The 21,858-nt window shown below is 42.2% G+C and overlaps 1 long non-coding RNA gene across 1 annotated transcript in view; it reads right to left on the bottom strand.

The window, feature by feature from the left end:
* LOC121276432 overlaps positions 1 to 21,858 on the bottom strand; it is a 74,198-nt gene that overhangs the window by 49,143 nt on the left and 3,197 nt on the right. Inside the window, exons 2-3 of the long non-coding RNA XR_005942656.1 lie at positions 19,513 to 19,915; positions 18,846 to 18,996 (exon numbers count right to left, since the gene is read on the bottom strand). This is a non-coding gene — a long non-coding RNA (uncharacterized LOC121276432). The remainder of the gene's footprint in view (positions 1 to 18,845; positions 18,997 to 19,512; positions 19,916 to 21,858) is intronic.

Genomic DNA, 21,858 nt, shown 5'->3' with positions numbered 1-21,858 from the left:
ATATAAGTTAGTTTAAGGTTGGGGGGGAGGGTGGGGGGGGTGTTTGGGTGGGCGGAGAGAAGTGGAGGGGGTTGGTGTGGTTGTAGGGACAAACAAGCAGTGATAGAAGCAGATCATCAAAAGATGTCACAGACAACAGAACAAAAGAACACATAGGTGTTAAAGTTGGTGATATTATCTAAACGAATGTGCTAATTAAGAATGGATGGTAGGGCACTCAAGTTATAGCTCTAGTGGGGGTGGGGGGAGCATAAAAGATTTAAAAATATTTAAAAATAATGGAAATAGGTGGGAAAAGAAAAATCTATATAATTTATTGGAAAAAACAAAAGGAAGGGGGAAACAGAAAGGGGGTGGGGATGGAGGAGGGAGCTCAAGAACTAAAGTTGTTGAATTCAATATTCAGTCCGGAAGGCTGTAAGGTGCCTAGTCGGAAGATGAGGTGCTGTTTCTCCAATTTGCGTTGGGCTTCACTGGAACAACGCAGCAAGCCAAGGACAGACATGTGGGCAAGAGAGCAGGGTGGAGTGTTAAAATGGCAAACGACAGGGAGGTATGTTCCACATACCCCATAAAGAGACAAGTGAAGCCCAACGCAAACTGGAGGAACAACACCTCATCTTCCGACTAGGCACTTTACAGCCTTCCGGACTGAATATTGAATTCAACAACTTTAGGTCTTGAGCTCCCTCCTCCATTCCCACCCCCTTTCTGTTTGCCCCTTCCTTTTGTTTTTTCCAATAAATTATATAGATTTTTCTTTTCCCACCTATTTCCATTATTTTTAAATATTTTTAAATCTTTTATGCTCCCCCCACTCCCACTAGAGCTATACCTTGAGTGCCCTACCATCCATTCTTAATTAGCACATTCGTTTAGATAATATCACCAACTTTAACTTTAACACCTATGTGTTCTTTTGTTCTGTTGTCTGTGACATCTTTTGATGATCTGCTTCTATCACTGCTTGTTTGTCCCTACAACCACACCAACCCCCTTCACTTCTCTCCCCACACCCAAACCCCCCCACAACACCACCCCCCCCCCACCCGCCCCCACCACCACCTTAAACCAGCTTATGTTTCACTCCTTTCTTGGATTCACTCAAGTTCTGTCGAAGGGTCATGAGGACTCGAAACGTCAACTCTTTTCTTCTCCGCCGCTGCTGCCAGACCTGCTGAGTTTTTCCAGGTAATTCTGTTTTTGTTTTGGATTTCCAGCATCCGCAGTTTTGTTGTTTTTATTTGCTGGGGAACTCCTTGGTCTGGACCAGGAATGGGAGGAGGACATGAGACCAAGCTGCTGCAGAAGGGACAGGAGGACGAGGAGAGCAAGGTGGCATCCTCCAGCTGTGACTCATGACCTTCAGTCCCATATCCATTAACCTGTGTGCCCTCCCCTCAATCCCCAAGTCATCTTGCAACCTGTCACTGTGTGCAGTCAGGATATTCCATACATTCAGTGGAAGTGGGTGCAAGGAGTCACTTATACTGACCCACAAAAATTACATCTAATCAGAACATGAGTGCTAACCTGCAGGATTCTGATTTAGCACCTCCAGGCAAGTTCAATTTATGGCAATCAGCAATCAGGACCAAACTTGTGTGCTAAATCCATACTTTAAACAGTGTCTTATTAATACTGCACCCATTTAGCACCTGTTTTCTCCCTTTGACCAAAATAACTCCTTTCCTCTCCTCTAATTTATTTGATTGATTTACTCCTGTTCCAATTTATACATTTAATTGTTTCTCCTTTGTTCAGGTTCCCAGTACCACATACTGATTGTTGGCTGAAAGACTGAAGAATTAACCAGTTCCCAGGCTTTTTCCAATGCCTCTCTCCTCTCCTTTCAGGCAGAGGACAGCAGATCTCAGATATCCACTAGCTTTCCTTTGCGCTCATGCTTCTTTCAAGGAACATTTGCGTCACACACACAATGTCAAGCAATGAACATCCCCAACAAGAGAGAATCTAACCACCTCCAATATATTCAAAGGCCCCTACTATCAACATCCTGGGGCTTTACCATTGACCAGAAATTGAACTGACATGGCCACATAAATGCTGTGGCTACAAAGGCAGCTCAGGGGCTGAGAATTCTGCTGTGAGTACTCACCTCCTGACATCCCAAAGCCTGTCTACCATTGAGAAGATACAAGTCAGGAGTGTGATGGAATAATCTCCACTTGCCTGGATAAATGATCCTCCAACACTCAAGAAGCACAACACCATCCAGGCCAACTTGATCTGCACCCCATCCACCATCTTAAACAAAGTCTCTTGTCAAGAAGATATAATAATGTCTGTAATGTTATTGGAAATTATTTTAAAATAGAGTTCTAGTGGTGTCTGTGTCTACGTGTGTGTATGCATATGTGTCTTAATTGGATTAAAGCCAGCTGGTCTAGAGGTTTTGATGTATAGAAGAGAAGTAGGTTTGAAATGTTAATTAGGTAAACATAGGAAGTTACATGGTGAAGTGTAAAATGGGAAATTTATATTTTTAAATAAACCATTCAAAAGAATGGGTGAAATATTACACCTAGCCAGAAGAAACCAAAGAACATGTTTACTTTTTCCAAAGCTTACTAATAAAATTTGTGTTATGAAAGGGTTTTATTGGTAGAAGAGGTAAAGTTCAAAAAAACCCAGTGATACAATGAGAATTTGCATTCAAAGAGGAAAATGTGTATAAAGAAAGAGAAGACTGTTGGTAAAAAGGAGAGGAATTCCAAAATCTAAAGACTCAAGCTGCAGTCTGCAAGGACCCAGAGCTGAAAGAAACTCATTTTGAATGTGACTGTCCAAAGTGTGTTATGCCAGGGGTCTATTTCAATCTATGTGTTTTACTGTTGTCTTAATGGAGGTGTAACTAGGAGTCAGATTAATTAGGGAATTTTTGTAGTTATTATAGTCGTAAGTTTGTAGGCATATGTATGTGCTTCAATCTTTCCTGTATTAATAAATGTTTAATTTAGTTTTATAAAAACTTCTTGAGACTCAGTAGTCTTATTACTGCTGAATTCAAAGCCTGCATTGCAAAACATATAAATTGTAAAATTGGTTATGACAGTTGTTTAAAGTTTCCCTCTGGGATTTGAACAACTCAGCCTTTACCATCAGCTGTGCCATAATACTCTCCATCAGTTGCAGCAGTGTGCACCACCTACAAGAAGCATTGCAATAATTCACCAAGGATCCTTCAACAGCACCTTCCAAATCCATGACCTCTACCACCCAGAAGGACAAAAGCAGCAGACACATGGGAATACCACCAACTACAAATTCCCCTCTTGGTAGTATACCATCCTGACTTGGAAATATATTGCTGTCCCTTCACTGTGACTGGGTCAATATCCTACCTAACCACAAAAACTGCAGTGATTCAAGAAGGTGGCTCACCGCCACCTTCATAAGGGCAGTTATGGATGGACACTAAATGTTGGCTTAACCAGTGGCGCTCATTCAATTCAATTTCAATTTCAATTATTGTCCATACATAAATTCATATCAGTTACGTTGCTCATTCATTTAAAAAACTATATATAAATAATAACAAGAAAAAGAAAGAAAATTACCCTATCATCAAACGTTGATTAAAATGTATGGTAAAAATGATTACAGTACATTGAAATACTCAGTCAATGAGCCCATGAATGAATAAGAAAAAAACACTTCTCACCACCAACCTTTATGACAAAGTACTAGTGCAGGAGTTCACTACATATTGAAATAATAATTTGGTAGTACAGAACTTGAGTATTGCTGAAAAAAAGAGACATGTCTAAGCTTTTCGTCTTGCTCTCATCAGGACACTTACAAGAATACCAGTATAAGGGGGATAACAACAATTTATACTGATTGTGAAGAGAGTGCTGATTGGTTGGCAAGTGGCATTGCCATGGAAAATGTACCACTGATGGTGACTGACAGTTAACTGCCAAGAATTGTTTGAAATTTAAACCAGGCAGCTTTACCCTGATTGATCAAGGCATTGTCCTCAGGAATGAGTCAGTAAATGGCTGTCACTTATTTTGTTTAGCTAAAACAGGCACAATGTAGGTACATCTTCTTTCTGTCAGTAAAGAACAGGGTCATGAGTATTAACATATGTAGCTTCCGGTTATACACAAATGCACTGCACTGAGAGCCCAACTGACAATCATAAATTGGTTGACAGTGTAATTCTTAGCACATTGAGGATCATTTAGCATATGTGGTCCAATCGCAGAACCACATTTAATGTTGGACACTGTGTTTTGAGTTTTGCAAGCACGGGCTGGTTGGGTATGGTCTGTACTTAGTCCATTGCGAACAGCAGTTAGGACATGCTATTTAATATGATCTGCCAGTGTTTGGAACATATGGCCTACATACCTAGCATCACACTGGCATTGAAATTCATATACCACATTACTCATTTGTGTGATAGGCAGAATGTCTTTTTGGCTTGAAGGCAGCGTCCTGTTAGTGGTGAATACCACTCGTGTTGCTACTGCATAATAGCAGCGTGAAACAGCTAACTTCACCTGTTGCTCAAATTTTTAGATACCTTGCCCTTCCAGGGTAACCTGAGGAGAAGTGGGAACTTTTTGGGGCTGTAAGTGATGGCCTTAGGCCCGTTCAGGAGTTTGTGTGATACAAAGTGCAAAATGATCTGATCAGTGTAGCCATTATCCTGTAGGATGCCTTTGATGCGCCTATTTCAACATCATGTTTGCATGGTGAGCAAATGGCTCAGATGCTGTTTACAAAGTTGCCGATAAGACCAATTTTATAGCGAGCGGAACTGTAAAAACCCCAACACATATATTGACCAGTGAAGGTAGGCTTGCGGTAAACCATGGTAGAGAACCCCCTGGTAGATTTCTCAACTAGTATGTCAAGGAAGGGGAGCTCATTTGACTGCTCCATTTCAAAGATGAATTTGATGGAGCCCATGAAGAAATGTAAGGAAATTATTACAGGCAGCTGCAGATTTAAATATAGCAAACTTAGGCTACCCTGATCACATCATTTTGTGCTGTATATCACGCAAACTCATGAACAGGCCTAAGGCCTTCAATTTTGACCCTGAAAAGTGCCCAGTCTACCTCAGATTACCCTGGCAGGAAAGGTATCTCAAAAATCAAAAAACCAGCAGATACACGGGAGCACCACCACCTGGGAGTTCCCCTCCAAGTCACTCACCATCCTGACTTGGAAATATATCACCGTTCCTTCGCTGTTGCTGGGTCAAAATCCTGGAACTCCCTTCCTAACAGCACTGTGGGTGTACCTACACCACATGGACTGCAGCAGTTCAAGAAGACAGCTCACCACCAGCTTCTCAAGGGCAACGAGGGACAAATGCTGGCCCAGCTAGCTAAGCCCACATCCTGTGAATGAATAATTTTTTTTTTAAATCACTTTATGTGTTAAATTTTGTTTGTTGACTTTCCTATGAAGTACCTTGGTACAGTTTACTACATAAAAAGTGATGTATAAATACAAGTTGTTGTTGTTATTGTGGTATTGAAAATATTTACACCTTTTCCATTTGAACATATAAACAATACATCTCAATTGCCACATGAATATCTATATTCGCTAAAAAGCTTTTTTGAAGATTCTGAGGTGTAAAAAGTTACTTGAGGCAACTCTAAAACCCATCTACCTTCACCAATGAAATAATAACTAAAACACAGCCCAATTACTGTTTAATGCTCTGAACAGGATTTTACCTTGAGACCTTTCTTTCTTAATTAAGTTGTTTCTTCTGTGGTTATTAAGTTTGTCAAACTATGTGCAAGAACCTTAATTACACAATTGCCAATTAGCACAGGCTTCACTTAGAGCTGTGTGTCCTGTTCAGATAATTGGATTAGACAATTAAAAGTAGCCTATCAAACAGAGCATAGATCTGAAGTTAATTGCTGGTTACTGTAGCCAGTCCGCTCCTGATTATGATGATTAATGGCCTCAGTGGAGAAAGCGAGGACATCAAGAAGGAAGGAAAGGTCACCCACTGCCTGCTTACCTTATCACTGGACTTCAAACACTTTCGAAGGTCTAATACTCCATAGTGCCTCTGGGAAGCAGCAGTGTTATCAGTGATCAATTCCAGTTGTAATGTGTCCCCACTGAGCAGTGCCAGGGATGGGGCCTATTCCTTGTGTGGTGGAGCCATCTATAGGCAGGCAGAAATGCAGCAGGTGGAACCATTTTGCAAAGAGCTCAATTTAAATTCTGCTGAAGAGCAGAAATTAAATGTGATGCTAAATCGTTTCAGAAAAAGAAATAAAAATGCAAGATGTCAGAAAGTTATTTGATATCAATTAACGTGGGTCATTTTTATGCATCAATTTCCTACTAATTACCTCATTTCAAGACAAAAATAAGGCCATTATTCGTATGTATTTAGCGCCCTCATCCAACTCATTCCCAACCAGCAGTAATTATTTCATGTAGACAGAAAGTTTATGTTGTAGTCACCCATCCTGATATTAAAACATAAAACATTTGTCTTCATTGCTGACAAAAAAGGAAGAAAAATACACAGTTATACTTTTCAGCAAGTTTCTCCTACATTCTCTCTTCCTTTCCTGAAGCTCCTAATAGTATTGCAGCTGAGATTCTCAAACTCAGCAGTGACCATGGATTGAACCTGGAATCTTCCAGTTGCATTCCAGGTTACAGGGCAAATTTAATAACCCAATTCATCAAAATAGTGACATTTCAATGTTTATGCTATTCATTATTTGACCTGTATACACCACATATTGGGGCCGATTTTAACTCTGCCCATCCTGCAGAAGCCAGGCAAGTGGGCAGTCAAAAACAATCAAGTTAGTTACCTGCCTGGATCCAGAACATATCTCAATTTTTAACCTGGAACCTTTCTCAGGAGATGAGGTGCCCACTCAGGCTTCTGGCTGGGTGGAAATTAAATTGCTGGAGGAATTTGTACCCACTCTGTGCCTTAATGAGCCACAAGTAGGTAGAAATAATAACTGAAAAATAACAATGGATGCAAAGCTTTAGCTAAATTTTGTTTTGCTATGCTGATGATGAAACTTCAATTCTATATCACTGCAGGATCTGTGTTAAATATTTGGCACAGTTACATCAAGCCAGATGTTGTCTGTTAGGCCTCAAGCATCAACCCTGTTAGCCTACTGCCTTGAGCAAATTGTTTGTGATATTTATTTAATTGCTCTTCAAGACTGGCAAAACCAAAACTATTCTCAGCTTTTCCAGTTTTAGAGATGTAACAATTTATGAACCTATACATCAACAATATCTTTCAGTTATTGAAGTCTTCCCTTGTGGTTTACGTAATACCTGTTTACAATATAAAGTTCTTCCTTTTAACTATTGAAGTTAATAACTGAACTGCTGACAAGTCAAAAAGTCATCTAATCGCAAGTGCCCTTTACAGTATGTATTTGTTTCAGTTTCCTAACAACTCTCACTCTTTCACTAGCCAAATCTTGATGATTTTTAAAATATAATTCAGTTTACAAAGATGTCAAGCAAATATTCAAGAAAGTGGCATTTGATCTATTTAACAGTGGCTATTGCTAATTGCATTGCATGAAAACAACATGAATTAACAACAAGAACCATAATCTATGTTAAACATGGATCAAATGAAATTTTGTAATGACACTCCAGCTAGACTGATGATTGACTTAATTTTAGTTTTAAGAACATGAAAATGGAGATCAAGAGAGAATTAACTTGCATTGATAGAGCACCTTTCAAACACTCAGCTTCTCCCAAAGTGCTTCATTGGGAATTCTGAGTTTTAACAGCTTTAAAAATAAATACAAGAATTATATTATGGGGCAAAATTATCTTTATTTATCAGAGATGTTACCATGGAACCTGGAGTCGCTAGCCTAATCTGCACCACCAGCACATTTTCATTAGTATTAAGTAAGAACAGGTCAAGGATAAACAGGTTATTGATGGGGTACGCTTATGTTTCCATCACTAAGTGATCTGAGATTAGAATCTATGTAGCACTCCACCAACGATGTCACACACCAGGCAGAAATCATCAGTAATACCTCTTGAACATCCTGTGGCCTGATTACATCTAAATAACCTTGTTTTTCATGAGAGGGCTTGTCTAATAGAGTCAAAAGCCTTACTAGAGTACAGTGGGTTTAAAATAATGCTCAAACAAAATTTAATGTGCATTAAGTTTCTACCTTCTCAACAATTTAACAATGAAGTAGATAGTAAACTCTGTTATCATTAGCTCTGAGCTAGTTCAGAAAGGGTAGAAATGGGACCTGGCATATTGGGAACCTACATAGTAACATAAAGACCACTGAGGCCGTTTTGTTTACCCCTTGTACAGGTTCTTATTCATGACCCACACACACTGATTTCATTTCCTCAAAGGAGCTTGCGAGGATTTTATTCATTGTTGGCTACAGCATTATTTGATATGAGGAATAACTCAAATCATTCTGAAACTGCCAACATAGAACCATTTTGATAATGTCTCAGCTTTACCTAATTGTCAAGACATTGGACTATACAGGCTGTAGATACCCCAGAGGGGCAGGATGTAGGAACATAGATTTCCACCTATCAGTGATGTGTGCTGCTGAACCTATTAGATTTAATTAGGTCAATTTATATAAATGTTGTATGGTAATCACGGAGTGCCAACTGCTGTAGAAAATGGGAGTAGTGTTGGACGTGGAGCAGGAAACTTATTACTGCAGAATTTAAAATGTTGTAGTAACTTCAAGTGGCAGCATCTTCCTGGAGGGACAGTGGGGCTTCTCATCAGCTTTTGTTACCATGTCCAATTGAAGTGGTTTCTTTAATGGGGATTTTTTGGAGACAACGAAGTTGGTTTCATTGTCAAGTGCTGGCTAAGGTGAGCTCAGAGTTTCAGTGATGCTGATGTACAGGTCCTGATGAGTGAACTGAGACTGAGGAAAGACTGTTTTCTGGGCAGACAGGGAAAGAAGCCACAGGAGGAATTTACCAGAGTTTTATGAAAGGGGAGTGGCACTGAGTACCACCTCTTCCACTGCCAAGACAGCAAAGCAGTATCAGGAAAAGTTCAATCACCAGACAAGGTAAGAGAACTGCAAATTACCCTTTCACTTTGGCCCTATGGGTCCCCCATATTGATCATCCCCACTTCTTGAATGGAGTGGAAGTCATCGTGCACAGCTTGCTTAGGACAAATGGTTTTTTATCTCTTCTGCCTAAAACCTTTTGGAAATCCCTTCACAAAACCTTCTCGCATGTAGACCCTCAGAACTCCAACCTCCAGCAGTTGTTAATCAGCCACCTGCTAAAACCTGTGAGATATCCTTCAGATGCTTCTTGTCAGCTAATGTTGTTAATATTCCTCCAGGAACATAATGCCCAGATGAGGTGTGTTAGCAATGGGGAGAACACTGAATATACGCAAGCTGACAGTTTGGGATTAGGTGTTGGAGTCACTGGGAGGCACCATTATGCATCTGCATTGAGAGATATCAACAGTCATGTCAATTGGCCTCCGCCAGCTGTGAGTGAGTGAAAAGCAGCATCTGCACCTGTTATAGATCTTTAAAGAGTCAAGCTGAAACTGAACTGCAGAATTTTCCCTATCACATCACCCTCTCTGGCTACCGCAGATACATTTATACTTCATTGTTTTTCTGGAGATTGCCATAGGGGCAGATGAGCAGAAGATAAAATGATGATAAGAAACATGAAAAAACTTAAATGCTTACTTTTTAGTCAACTAAATCAAAGGTAATTATGAAAACTTTGTCCAATCTGCCAATCACTGCCTTTCCCCATCATGTTCACCAGCATCTACAGACTTTTACTTGGGGGATTAAGTTAGTGAAAATGAGAATTTTGTTGTGGGTTATTACAGAGCACCGAGCCAAATGAAAACTTGGCAGTTCCCTGGTTGAGCCAAGGAGATAGTTACCTTTTGCTGAAGAGGCGGCAGACCCAGATCTCATTGGAACTGTTCTGTAGAAAAGGGTGCTTAAAGGTGACATCAGTAAATCATGTGACTGCTTCAACACAGCCGGTGAACATTTCTCACCTTCCCTACAGCAATTTAACAGGACAAGTTGGTACTTATACCTCAGAAGAAGCATGGACTGCGGCCTTGGAGGCCTTGGGTGAAGGCTTGACAGAGCCCTAAATTTCAGCCTTCAGATAGTTCAGGGTGGCTTACAAGAGACATTCCTTAAAGACTTCTAGGATTTGATGGGAAGCATTAGATCTTTCAGCCTGTGTTTCACTGGTTAGCCTGAACCTGAGACCAGTGCCAATGGCATGATTGAAGTTGACCAGTATGTTACCTAACAAGACTAGCCTCACAGAGGCCCTTTCAAAGGGCAGGACTAGGCTGCCCAGGAATTTGCATAAGTGATGTGGCCCAGCATTAGTCACAGAACAAGGTTCACCTCCACCCCAAGAACCACTTGTACAAAAGCAGAAACCAAAAAGCTCTCATAACACTAGTCATCAAATAGCAGCAGGAAGAAGCACCAGAACTAGTCACGGTGAAACTTGGATGGGGAAATGGAATAATGTAAGTTTTCAATGTGGAGAGCTTCTATTCAAAGAGTCTGTGTTAGCAATGATCTCCCTCACAGCTGCCATGAGGGAGGCAGATCCATGTCCTCAATCTCCACAGCAAGTGGGCCAGTTCCCTTTTTTATTTCTTTTCAAATAGTGAAATTGTGAAGCACAAATCAAACAGCTTCAGTGTGAGAGGCTCACATAAGATCATAAAGCAGAACACCTCCTGCTCTATCAAAGCTTCAGATGTATTCCTACAGCAATAACTTGGATTTATGTAGCGCCTTTATAGCTTCACAGGAGCATTATCAAACAAACTTGACATTGAGTCATATCAGAAGATAATAGGGCATATGACCAAAAGTTTGACCAAAGACATGGGTTTTAGCGAACATCTTAAAGGAGGGAAGAGAGGTAGAAAGGAGGGGAGGTTTAAGGTAAGGAATTTCGCAGCTTAGATTCTCAGCAGCTGAAGGCATGGCTGAAATGGTGAAGTGATTAAAATCAGTGATGAGAATTTTAAAATTCAGGCATGGCTCAATTTGGAGCACAGGAGTGATGGGTGAACGGGGCTTGGTGCAAGTTAAGACACAGGTTGGAGAGGTTTAAATGAGCTTAAGTTTATGGAGGGTGGAAGTTGGGAGACTGGCCAGGGGACCATTGGAATAGTCAAGTCTAGAGGTAACAAAGGCATTGATGATGGTTTCAACAGAATCACAGAGTGCAGAAGAGGCCCTTTGGCCCATCGAGTCTGCACCGACACGTGAGAAACACCTGACCTACCTACCTAATCCCATTTACCAGCGCTTGGCCCATAGCCTTGAAAGGAAGTGAACTGAGGCAGAGGTAGAATTGGGTGATGATATGGGGGCGTAGTGTTGCAGAAATGTGGTTGGAAGCTCATCTTGGAGTCAAATATATGATACCAAGGATGTGAACAGTCTGATTCAGTCTCATACAACTGTCACGGAGAGGGATGGAGTCGATGGTGAAGGAACAGAATTTATAACGGAATTTGAAAACCATGACTTCAGTCTTCCTGATATTTATTTGGGGGAAATTTCTGTTAATCCAGTACTGGATGTCTGATTAGCAGTGTGATAACTTCGAAACTTTAGTGGAGTTGAGAGTGTGGTGGTGAGGTAGAGCTGGGTGTCATCAGCGTACATGTGGAACGTGCAGTTTTTTTTCAGATGATGTCACCAAGGGGCGACATATAGTTGAGAAATAGGAGGGGCTAAGGGTAGATGGGGACTCCAGAGGTTAAGGTGTTAATGTGAACTTTCAATTATTATGAGATTAAACCTTTTTACAAATGAAAGTCTAAACAAGCCTTAATTCAGAGGTCCTCATTCATCAGCTTGTCAATCCATTTCTGCCTTAATAGGCAGAAATTTCCCCCCATTAGTGGGGTTGTGCGGGGTGGGCGGAGGTGGGTGCAAACCTGATTGGCGCCCCCAATTGGGGCGGCGTCTCCATTTTACGTGAGAGGTAGCTTTGGGAGTCGGTGGGCTTGTAATATCACTGCACAGTCTATCACCAGAAATGGAGACAGAGAGGTCAAGGAAGGGGAGGGAAGTGTCTGAGATGGACCATGTGAAGATGATGGAGGGGTGGAAATTGGAATCAAATTGATAGCTTTTTCCAGGTCTAGACAAGACCATGAACTGACACCTAAACAGCGTATCGAAAAAAGAATTGTGTGAGGGGGCCTGAGTAGAACTGGAACAAGGAATGTTCCACATACCCCATGAAGAGACAGGCATAACTGGGGCCCATGCGGGTACCCATAGCCACACCTTTTATTTGGAGGAAGTGAGACAAGTTTAAGGAGAAATTGTTGAGAGAGAGAATAAGTTCAGCCAGACAGATGGTGGATGGGGATTAGAGTCATAGAGTCATAGAGGTCTACAGCACAGAAAAAGGCCCTTTGGCCCATCGGGTTTGTGCCAGTCAAACAAGTACCTAACTATTCTAATCCCATTTTCCAGCACTAGGCCCAGAGACTTGTATGCCATGGCATTGCAAGCGCAAATCCAAAGACTTTTGGATGTGCACTTGCCCTTACCACTACCATTAAAATTGTTTCGGTCTCTGTTCAAAGAAGAAGTGGAGAGCCCTCAGATCATCCTGGTGGGAGATGGAAGTGTAGAGGGATTGGACATCCATGGTGAAGAGGAGGCAGTTAGGGCCAGAGAACTGGCAATTGTTGATATGATGTAGGGCATCAGGGGAATCGTGGATGTGGGTGTGAAAAGACTGGACATTGAAGAGACCAAACGCAGACTGGGTGACCACTTTGAAGAACACCTTTGGTCTGTCTGCAAGCATGACCCAGGCCTTCCTGTCGCTTTCCATTTCAACACAACATCCTGCTCTCATGCCCACATGTCTGTCCTTGGCCTGCTGTATTGTTCCAGAGAAGCTCAACACAAACTGGAGGAACAGCACCTCATCTTCCGACTAGGCACTTTACAGCCTTCCAGACTGAATATTGAGTCCAACAATTTCAGATCATGAATTCTCTCCTCTATACATGCTCCTTTTTTGTCCCTTTTTTCAAAATTAATTTTTATTTTTTATCCACTTATTTTTAATTTTATTGATTTTTATTTTCATTCATTTATTCATTGTTTTATATTCCTTTTTTATCCCCCTTTTTATCCCATTTTGATCCCTTTTCTTTCCCCCATTACTGTCCCCTCCCCCCACTCCACCCCCACAAGGGCCATCTGTCACTTGTTCATGTTGTTCTATTCTGAGTGCTTACCCTTGCCCTGCTATTATCACATACTGCTTTCTTACATTAATGCCACCATCAGCACCTTTTTTAGCCCTTATCACTACCGTTAACACCCCCTTTGTCCTTTTGTCCATGACATCTTTGGCAATCTTTCCTTTGCCCCCACCTATTGCCGTCCTTCTATCCAGCTTCACCTGCTTCACCCCCTTAGACAGTATAAATTTCTTCACAGTTCTACTTCTCTGTAGCTCTGAAAAAGAGTCATACGGACTCAAAGCGTTAACCCTGTTCCTCTCTCCACAGATGCTGTCAGACCTGCTAAGTTTTCCCAGCATTTCCTGTTTTTGTGTCGTAAAAACCCATCTGGTTCATTAAGTTAACTCAGGCAAATCAAAATATATTTTCTGTCATTGCAAAGTCCAGCTAAACATCATTCGGTCCTGCTGGTTGAAACAATACAGGGTTTTTCGTGGCAGACGTATCCACCAGATGAATATTATCATTTCTCATTGTAAGAGCAATTCTCCTGCTGTGGCACAGCAACAGCAGCTAGCTCCAAAGTTAATGAGGGCTTGAATGACCCTATTCCAGTGCAGGACTTAGTTACATAATTCCTTGAGTGTATTGTATTAATAATACATCCTTTGTGCCATTGTATTAGTAATCAGACTTCTTGGTTGCATTAGTTGATGGGAGGTAATGGCATTTCTCTGGTAGATTGCTCCCCACTAGCAGTTAGTCAATGTCCAAACCCTTTTGATGAGTCACTTTTTTTTTAAACTAAATCTCCGAATTAACCTCTTGCTGCCCAGCCCTGTACTGCTGACTGCAGCAAATTTTTTTGTAATTTATAGTTTCAATCATGAGACCAAAATATGTCTGTGGGTTTGAAATTATGTTCCATAAATTTCCTAGTTGGAGGGAATTCCAATCCTACAGACCGTGTCTGCTTTCTGGACAATATGTGACACCTTCTCCTGGCTACCTTATAAATGTTGTTTTTTATTCATTCATGGGATGTGGGCATCACTGTCTAGGCCAGCATTTATTGCCCATCCCTAATTGCCCTTGTTCAGAGGACGTTTAAGAGTCATTGCTGTAGGTCTGGAGTCACATGTAGGCCAGATCAGGTAACGAAGGCAGATTTCCAGGTTTGCAGTTGGAAGGAGGGTCGGGGCTGGTCACCCTGACTCAGGCCTACATTCCACACCGGACAGACCAGCCATGTTGTGGATTGTAAGTTTCAGTCAAACCATAGTGAGGTTTTGTGAAGGTTTGGGGCAAAAACTTGGTGTATTTTTGCTGGTACCTTGTAACTTGTTTCAGCCATGTCATGGTGATAATGGTCTGAGGGTTTTTCCTTAAAGTTTCAGGACAAGATGTGGGGTGGATTTGTCCCAGATTTGCATTAAGTGTGGTAGCGGGCAGGCAAAACGATGTTTACCCATTGGCCGCACTGGCAGATTTTTACACTGTATCATCCCAAAGCCACACATTACTTAAGCATTCCCAGGAAACACACTGTTTTGATGGCGGGCGGGCTGGTTCTTATTTGCTCGCCACACCATCACCTCGCTGCTTCATCATGCTGGGCACCATATTTATGCGTACACATCTCAGTGCTTTCAGCCCACGACTACTGCAGGGAAGATGTCCACAAAGGCCAAAAGACTGTAGCACCCCCCCCAGGTTTAGTGATGCATCACTGGAATATCTTTTGGATGATGTGGAAGCCTGCCTCCACATGTCCTTTGCCCCTGCTCTGGCTGCAGGATGGGCAGTGGCGTGACCAACCAAGCCTGGGAGTCAGTGGCAGTGGTGATTAGTGCCAATGCTGTCAGAAGAGGTTGGTCATCCAATGCAGAAAGAGGATGATAATCTCATCCATGGGGCAGGGAATGGCAACCATCCCATCACTCTAAACTCACTTACTCAAGCCTATCACACATTCACTGGCATCTCATTCACTGTCAGCTCAAGGGACACCACCACCCATGCTCACACACAGCCTCACATGTCCATCCAGCCTCATCTCCTCTGGAGACTGCCTCCTCAACCCTCACCCTCTTAAGGCCATTTGTACAGATCAACATGCGCTCCCATACACACCCCGTGAGACTCTCCATCCCCAATACAGCCCTGGCCCTGCAGCCTGTCCCCTTGCCTGAGATGATAATGATATGCAGATGTATTACAATGTATTATGTCCGACAGCAGAAAACACAGCCCGCCATTCACGGACTGAGCGGATGATCACAAACTGGTTTCACGCCGTCATAAAACCGATCGCGCCATATTGTCTGCTCACGCCACTGAACGCGCTCGACACCAGTGGGCACGGAAAAGCCTGGCCGTGGTGTTTTGCCTGTGTTTTTGTAAGTTTAAACCGGGTCCTGGGGACTTTGAGTGCGGTTAGCTTTGTAGTAAGTTTAAGCCCGAGCCATGGTGACTTCGTGTCAGGTACTGGGAACAGGTTGTTTTAAATTTTCGGGTTTTGTACTTTGGGATTGTGGGTGATTCAATAAAGCAATTGTGAAGTATCAGAAGAAACTTGTCTCGCTGGTCATTCTGTCCAAGCCATAGATTTGTGAATCTGGTGTCACGAACCTGAATGTGGGGAATGTCTCTGAGGGAAAAGGCGAACCCCCTACAGCTCCCCCCTCCCCCCACACACCCAATTTAGCATTTGGAGCCTAACAGTCTTTCAGGAGAAGAGGTCAATCTTCTATCGAATGGTGAATGGGAGTTTGGGGGTTGAACTATTGGATCTTGCAGGAACTCAACCCTGTTAGACAACAGATACAAAGGAAAACCAGAAATGCTGGAAAAAGTCAGCTGGTCTAACAGTATCTGTGGAGAGAAAAACAGAGTTAGTGTTTTGAGTCTGTATGACTCTTTTTCAAGTTGGATATAACGGGTTATTTTCAGCTCTTTAGTAGCAGAAATAACATTAAACCTGGAGGAAAACAAAGATATAACCTGGAACTTGTTTCTTTGTTCCCCTTTTCTGCCTTACTGTTTTCCACTTGAGAAGGCAATTCATATTGCTTTTGATATTTTTAAAATCAGTCTTTCCTTGTTGAGGTCTTTGTTAAATGTGCATTCAGTGAAAAATATAGCAATTTCTCATTTAAAGAAATTCAAATGGCCAGGTAGTAATTGGCTCACCCGCTTAGCTGGATCCAATTCAGCGATGGTGCAGTTAAGCTCTTTGGAAGAGTTTCTGTACAACTTACTCAAAAGAAAGAACTTGCATTTCTATCAACACCATGATCTCAGGACATCCCAAAACACTTTACAGCCAATTAAGTATTAGTGAAGTTTCTTCCCTGTTGTGAAATAGAAAATCTGACAGCCCAATTTGTGCACAGCATGGTCCCACAGATGTTATTTTACATTTTATTTTGCTTGCTCAGCAGACCCATTTCCCCTGAGTTTTTAACAGAGGTACTGAAAGCCAAGTTTTTAGTAATGATGCTCATTTGACTTTCGGTAAACATTCAAAACAACTGCTCTTTCCTTTAAATCTCATTTTAAGAACACCTACAGCATTGACAATGTGCACACCAGTTACAACTCTTTTTTTCAGCTTGCTTGGTTGTCGATATTCTCACCACTAGACTAAATGGTGCTGGGTTCAAGTCCCAGCCTAGGACTCACATTTGGTGCAGCTCTTTCAATGAGACTTTAAAGATTCTTTAGCATCGGTGAAGAAGAGCAGGGTGATCTCCTTCACAGCATACATTTTAAAACAGATCACTCATCTCACTACTCTTAGTCGGAGTTTTCTATGCAGTAAAATGGCTGGTGCGCTTGCCTATGTAACAGTAAAAACACTTCAAAGTAATTAATTGTATGTGAAGCACTTTGAGAAATTTCTGAGAGATTGGACAATCCAAATAGAAATCTTGCTGTCTTAAAACTTTTGAGCATGCAATTTTAATTCAAGGTTATTGAAGTTCATGGAACAAACCACCTGGGGGCGCTAATATTTCTCTTAAATACACAATAGCTCTCAAAGCTCTCAACAGGGCAGAGGAAAGACCAATTAATTCTGCACAAGAGGAAAAATAGAAAATGGAGTAATGAAGGATGGAACCAAGGGAGGTTTCCACACTCTATCGCACGCAGGCCCCGACACTCCCTCCTCCCCCCCTGGCCACACAGGTAACGCTGAGCACTTCTGGGTACGTGTCACGCTGGGCGAACCTTAATTGACCTACTCACGCAAAATGGCAGCGCACAGAGTGAAAGAGAAGGATTCCTAGGAGGCTTTTAAAAGAGGAGGTCCGATAGAGGGGTTGGCAAAATGAACTCCACAGGGCAGGAACATAATGGCTGAAAAAACACTTAGGGGAGAATTTTCTCCCCATCGAGCGGGTGGTCCGGGATCAGGTGCGGGCGGGCACGGGCGCGGAGCCAATTGTCACCCACGATTGGCTGTGCGCCGCCATTTTGCGTGAGTAGGTCAATTAAGGTTCGCCCAGCGTGACACGTACCCAGAAGTGCTCAGCGTTACCTGTGTGGCCAGGGGGGGAAGAGGGAGTGTCGGGGCCTGCGTGCGATAGAGTGTGGAAACCTCCCTGAGGCACAGAGCTGCCTCAGGGAGATTAATTTAAGAGCCAAACATTGAAAAAAAGAGAGAAAAAAATTACTCAGACAGTGTCACGTGAGCTGGGACATGTCAATGAATTTTAATAAAAAATTTTATCAAACTTATAAACCCTTCATGAAACCTCTTTCTGCCTGTGAATGAGGTTCCATGAAAAATGCGAAGGCTGCCTGGGCTCTTTGCCTGCCCACTAACCTTAAGGTTGGATGGGCAGCCCTGTTAATGAGTTCAATTGGTATTTAAATAGCCTTAACAGGCCTTTGACAGTTCAATGGGTCAGTTGGATTGGGTGAGGTCATTGAAGGATTTGGAAGCGAAGACAAAAACTTTGAAGTCAATCGAGGCACAAGGAGACACTGCAGATTGAAAAACATGGACATGATGGGTAGAAGCTAGCTAGGAAAACATTAGAGAAGGTGATAAAAGTGTTACTAAGTCAATGGCTGGAGTGTTCAGCAGGCATAGAAGTTAGAAAAAGTGAAGTAGCTTTAAAATTCTACCAGAAGTATTTTGAAGCAATTCTATGGTTACAGGATTTGTGTTCATGGGATCACAAGATACACGGAGATGAGGAAGACTATTCAGCGCAATAGTTCATCCATTCTCCATCACAAAATCCAACTGTTTCTTAAACAATTCCAGGATTTTCAGCTCCACAACTTGTATTTGCCTATAAAACAGTGAGCATACATCAAAAATAAATCAGTTTCTGAAAAGCACTTTGGAGTTCCCTAAGGACATATCAGTGCTCATTCTACGTGCTTTCTTAACCAAACCAGAAGTTTATTCTAGTTGTTGGCCATTCTTCGTGTGAAGAATAATTTTTTGGTATCAGTTTTGGATGTCTTTTACTGGTTTGACCCTTCGTTCTTTTACTGCTATAATTCAGTATGAGATACTACCCCAGGCTATCTTTTCTATATCATTTACCAACTTATTTACCTCTTTAATGTCACCTCCCACATCCTCAGCATCTTTTTTCAAGCTGAAAATCTTAAAGTTCTCCAGTCTTTCTTCATACCCCAGTTCTCTGAGTGTCGCACAATTCCAATCTCAATGGCGGGAATCAGATCAGATAAAAGGACACTTTTTCCTGGGAAAGAAGAAAACAACATGTACCCTCTACTGATCTTGGGAAGGAAGGATTCCATAGTTGGTCATGTCAGAATAGTGCAGAAGCCATTACGACACAGAAGGAGACCATTTGGCCCACTGAGTCCATGCTGATTCTCTACAATCCCATTCCCCCATTCTATCACTGTAGCCCTTTAAGTTTATCTCCTTCAAGTGCCCATCCAACTTCCTCTTGAAATCATTCGTCATCTCTGCTTCCACCATCCTCTCAGATAAGCTAAATGAAATAAGTTGGAAGTTAAGGGAGAGTCAGAATTTTCAAGATACAAATTAGCTCACACAGTTGAAACTTATATGTCATAATCCTAAGCATCTATATTGTGAAAATAGCAATAAAATTGTATTTTGTCTAGGATCCCATTCAGTTATTCATCACTTATGGCCGCTTTCTGCAGACTAACATTTCTAACTTACAGGCTGCAAATTTCCAACAGCACATCAATGTTTGAAAATATTTCAGTAGTAAAGCATGCACCTTTGAGCCATTTCACTGTCAGTGGTTGTCCCTCGATCCAAGTTGAGGTCTACTCATGGTTGCAAATTTCTGCCATGACCTCATGTGGCTGAACAAGCCTTTTCCCGACCAGGAAATCTTTGGGCACCTGGGGCAGGATGTCCCATGAGGTATGGGATCCAGAGTGCAGGATTTGCTTCCTTTTCCTTCTCTCCTGCTGCTTTGCCACATTAGTAAGATGTTATGATTCAAAGCATATGATGCAGTTTGATGGATAAATTTTCACCATTTTGAATGTAGTAGGCTCCACCCAGTCATTAATCTCAATGCTGCTGTGCCTCAGGGAGAGCTTCAGAGAGTCTTTGAAGCATTTTCTTTGTCCTCCTCTGGAATGCTGACCACTTGAGAGTTGAGAAAATAGGACCTGTTGGGGGAGACAATTTTCCATAAGGCCATAAGACATAGGAGCAGAAATTAGGCCATTCGGCCCATTGAGTCTGTTCCGCCATTCAATCATGGCTGATAAGTTTCTTAACCCCATTCTCCCGCCTTCTCCCCATAACCTTTGATCCCCTTCCCAATCAAGAACCTATCTATCTCGGTCTTAAATACACTCAATGACCTGGCCTCCACAGCCTTCTGTGGCAATAAATTCCATAGATTCACCACTCTCTGGCTAAAGAAGTTTCTCTTCATCTCTATTCTAAAAGGTCTTCCCTTTACGCTGAGGCTGTGCCCTTGTGTCCTAGTCTCTCCTACTATGGAAACATCGTCCCCACGTCCACTCTATCCAGGCCTTTCAGTATTCTGTAAGTTTCAATCAGATCCCCCCCTCATCCTTCTAAACTCCATTGAGTATAGACCCAGAGTCCTCAAACGTTCCTCATATGTTAAGTCTTTCATTCCTGGGATCATTCTCGTGAACCTCCTCTGGACCCTCTGAGATACGGGGCCCAAAATTGCTCACAATATTCTTTTATATTCTAGTCCTCTTGAAATAAATGCCAACATTGCATTTGCCTTCCTAACTACCTACTCAATCTGCAAGTTAACCTTAAAAGAATCTTGGACTAGGATTTCCAAGTCCCTTTGCACTCCAGATTTCTGAACTCTCTCCCTATTTAGAAAATAGTCTATGCCTCTATTCTTCCTACCAAAGTGCATGACCTCAAACTTCCCCACGTTTATTCCATCTGTCACTTCTTTGCCCATTCTCCTAACCTGTCCAAATCCTTCTGCAGCCTCCCCGCCTCCTCAATACTACCTGAGGGAGGATCTGATTGAAATTTACAGAATACTGAAAGGCCTGGATAGAGCAGACATGGGGAAGATGTTTCCATTAGTAGGAGAGACTAGGACACAAGGGCACAGCCTCAGAGTAAAGGGAAGACCTTTTAGAACAGAGATGAGGAGAAACTTCTTTAGCCAGAGAGTGGTCCCTCCACCTATCTTTGTATCATCTGCAAACTTAGCCAGGATGCCCTCGGTTCCTTCATCTAGATCGTTAATGTATAAAGTGAAAAGTTGTGGTCCTAACACTAACCCCTGCGGAACTTCACTAGTCACTGGACGCCATCCTGACAAGGACCCCATTATCCCCACTCTCTGCCTCCTGCCAGACAGCCAATCTTCTATCCATGCTAGTACCTTGCCTCTAACACCATGGGCTCTTATCTTACTGAGCAGCCTCCTGTGCAGCACCTTGTTAAAGGCCTTCTGGAAGTCCAAGTAAGTAACATCCATTGGCTCTCCTTTGTCTAACCTACTCGTTACCTCCTCAAAGAATTCTAACAGATTTGTCAGGCATGACCGCCCCTTGATGAAACCATGCTGACTTTGCCCTATTTTACCATGCACTTCCAAGTATTCTGAAATCTCATCCTTAATAATGGACTCTAAAATCTTACCAACGACTGAGGTGAGGCTAATCGGCCTGTAATTTCCCGTCGTTTGCCTCACTCCCTTCTTAAACAGGGGGGTTACATTTGTGATTTTCCAGTCCTCTGGGACCCTCCCTGACTCCAGTGATTCCTGAAAGATCACCACTAACACCTCCACTATCTCTTCAGCTATCTCCTTCAGAACTCTGGGGTGTAATCCATCTGGTCCAGGTGATTTATCCACCTTCAGACCTTTCAGTTTTCTTAGCACCTTCTCCTTGGTAATGGCCACCATACTCACCTCTGCCCCCGCCGACTCTCTTGAATTTTGGGGATGTTACTCGTGTCTTCCACTGTGAAGACTGACACAAAGTACCTAGTCAGTTCCTCCACCATTTCTTTGTTCCCCACTACTACTTCTCCAGCGGCATTTTCCAGCGGCCCAATGTCCACTTTTGCCTCTCTCTTACCCTTTATATATCTAAAA

The sequence above is a fragment of the Carcharodon carcharias genome, chromosome 3 (genome assembly GCF_017639515.1).
Source record: "Carcharodon carcharias isolate sCarCar2 chromosome 3, sCarCar2.pri, whole genome shotgun sequence".
Lineage (NCBI taxonomy): Eukaryota > Metazoa > Chordata > Chondrichthyes > Lamniformes > Lamnidae > Carcharodon > Carcharodon carcharias.
The sequence above is the reverse complement of the archived record's forward strand: the minus strand, read 5'-3'. Positions and strand labels throughout refer to the sequence as shown.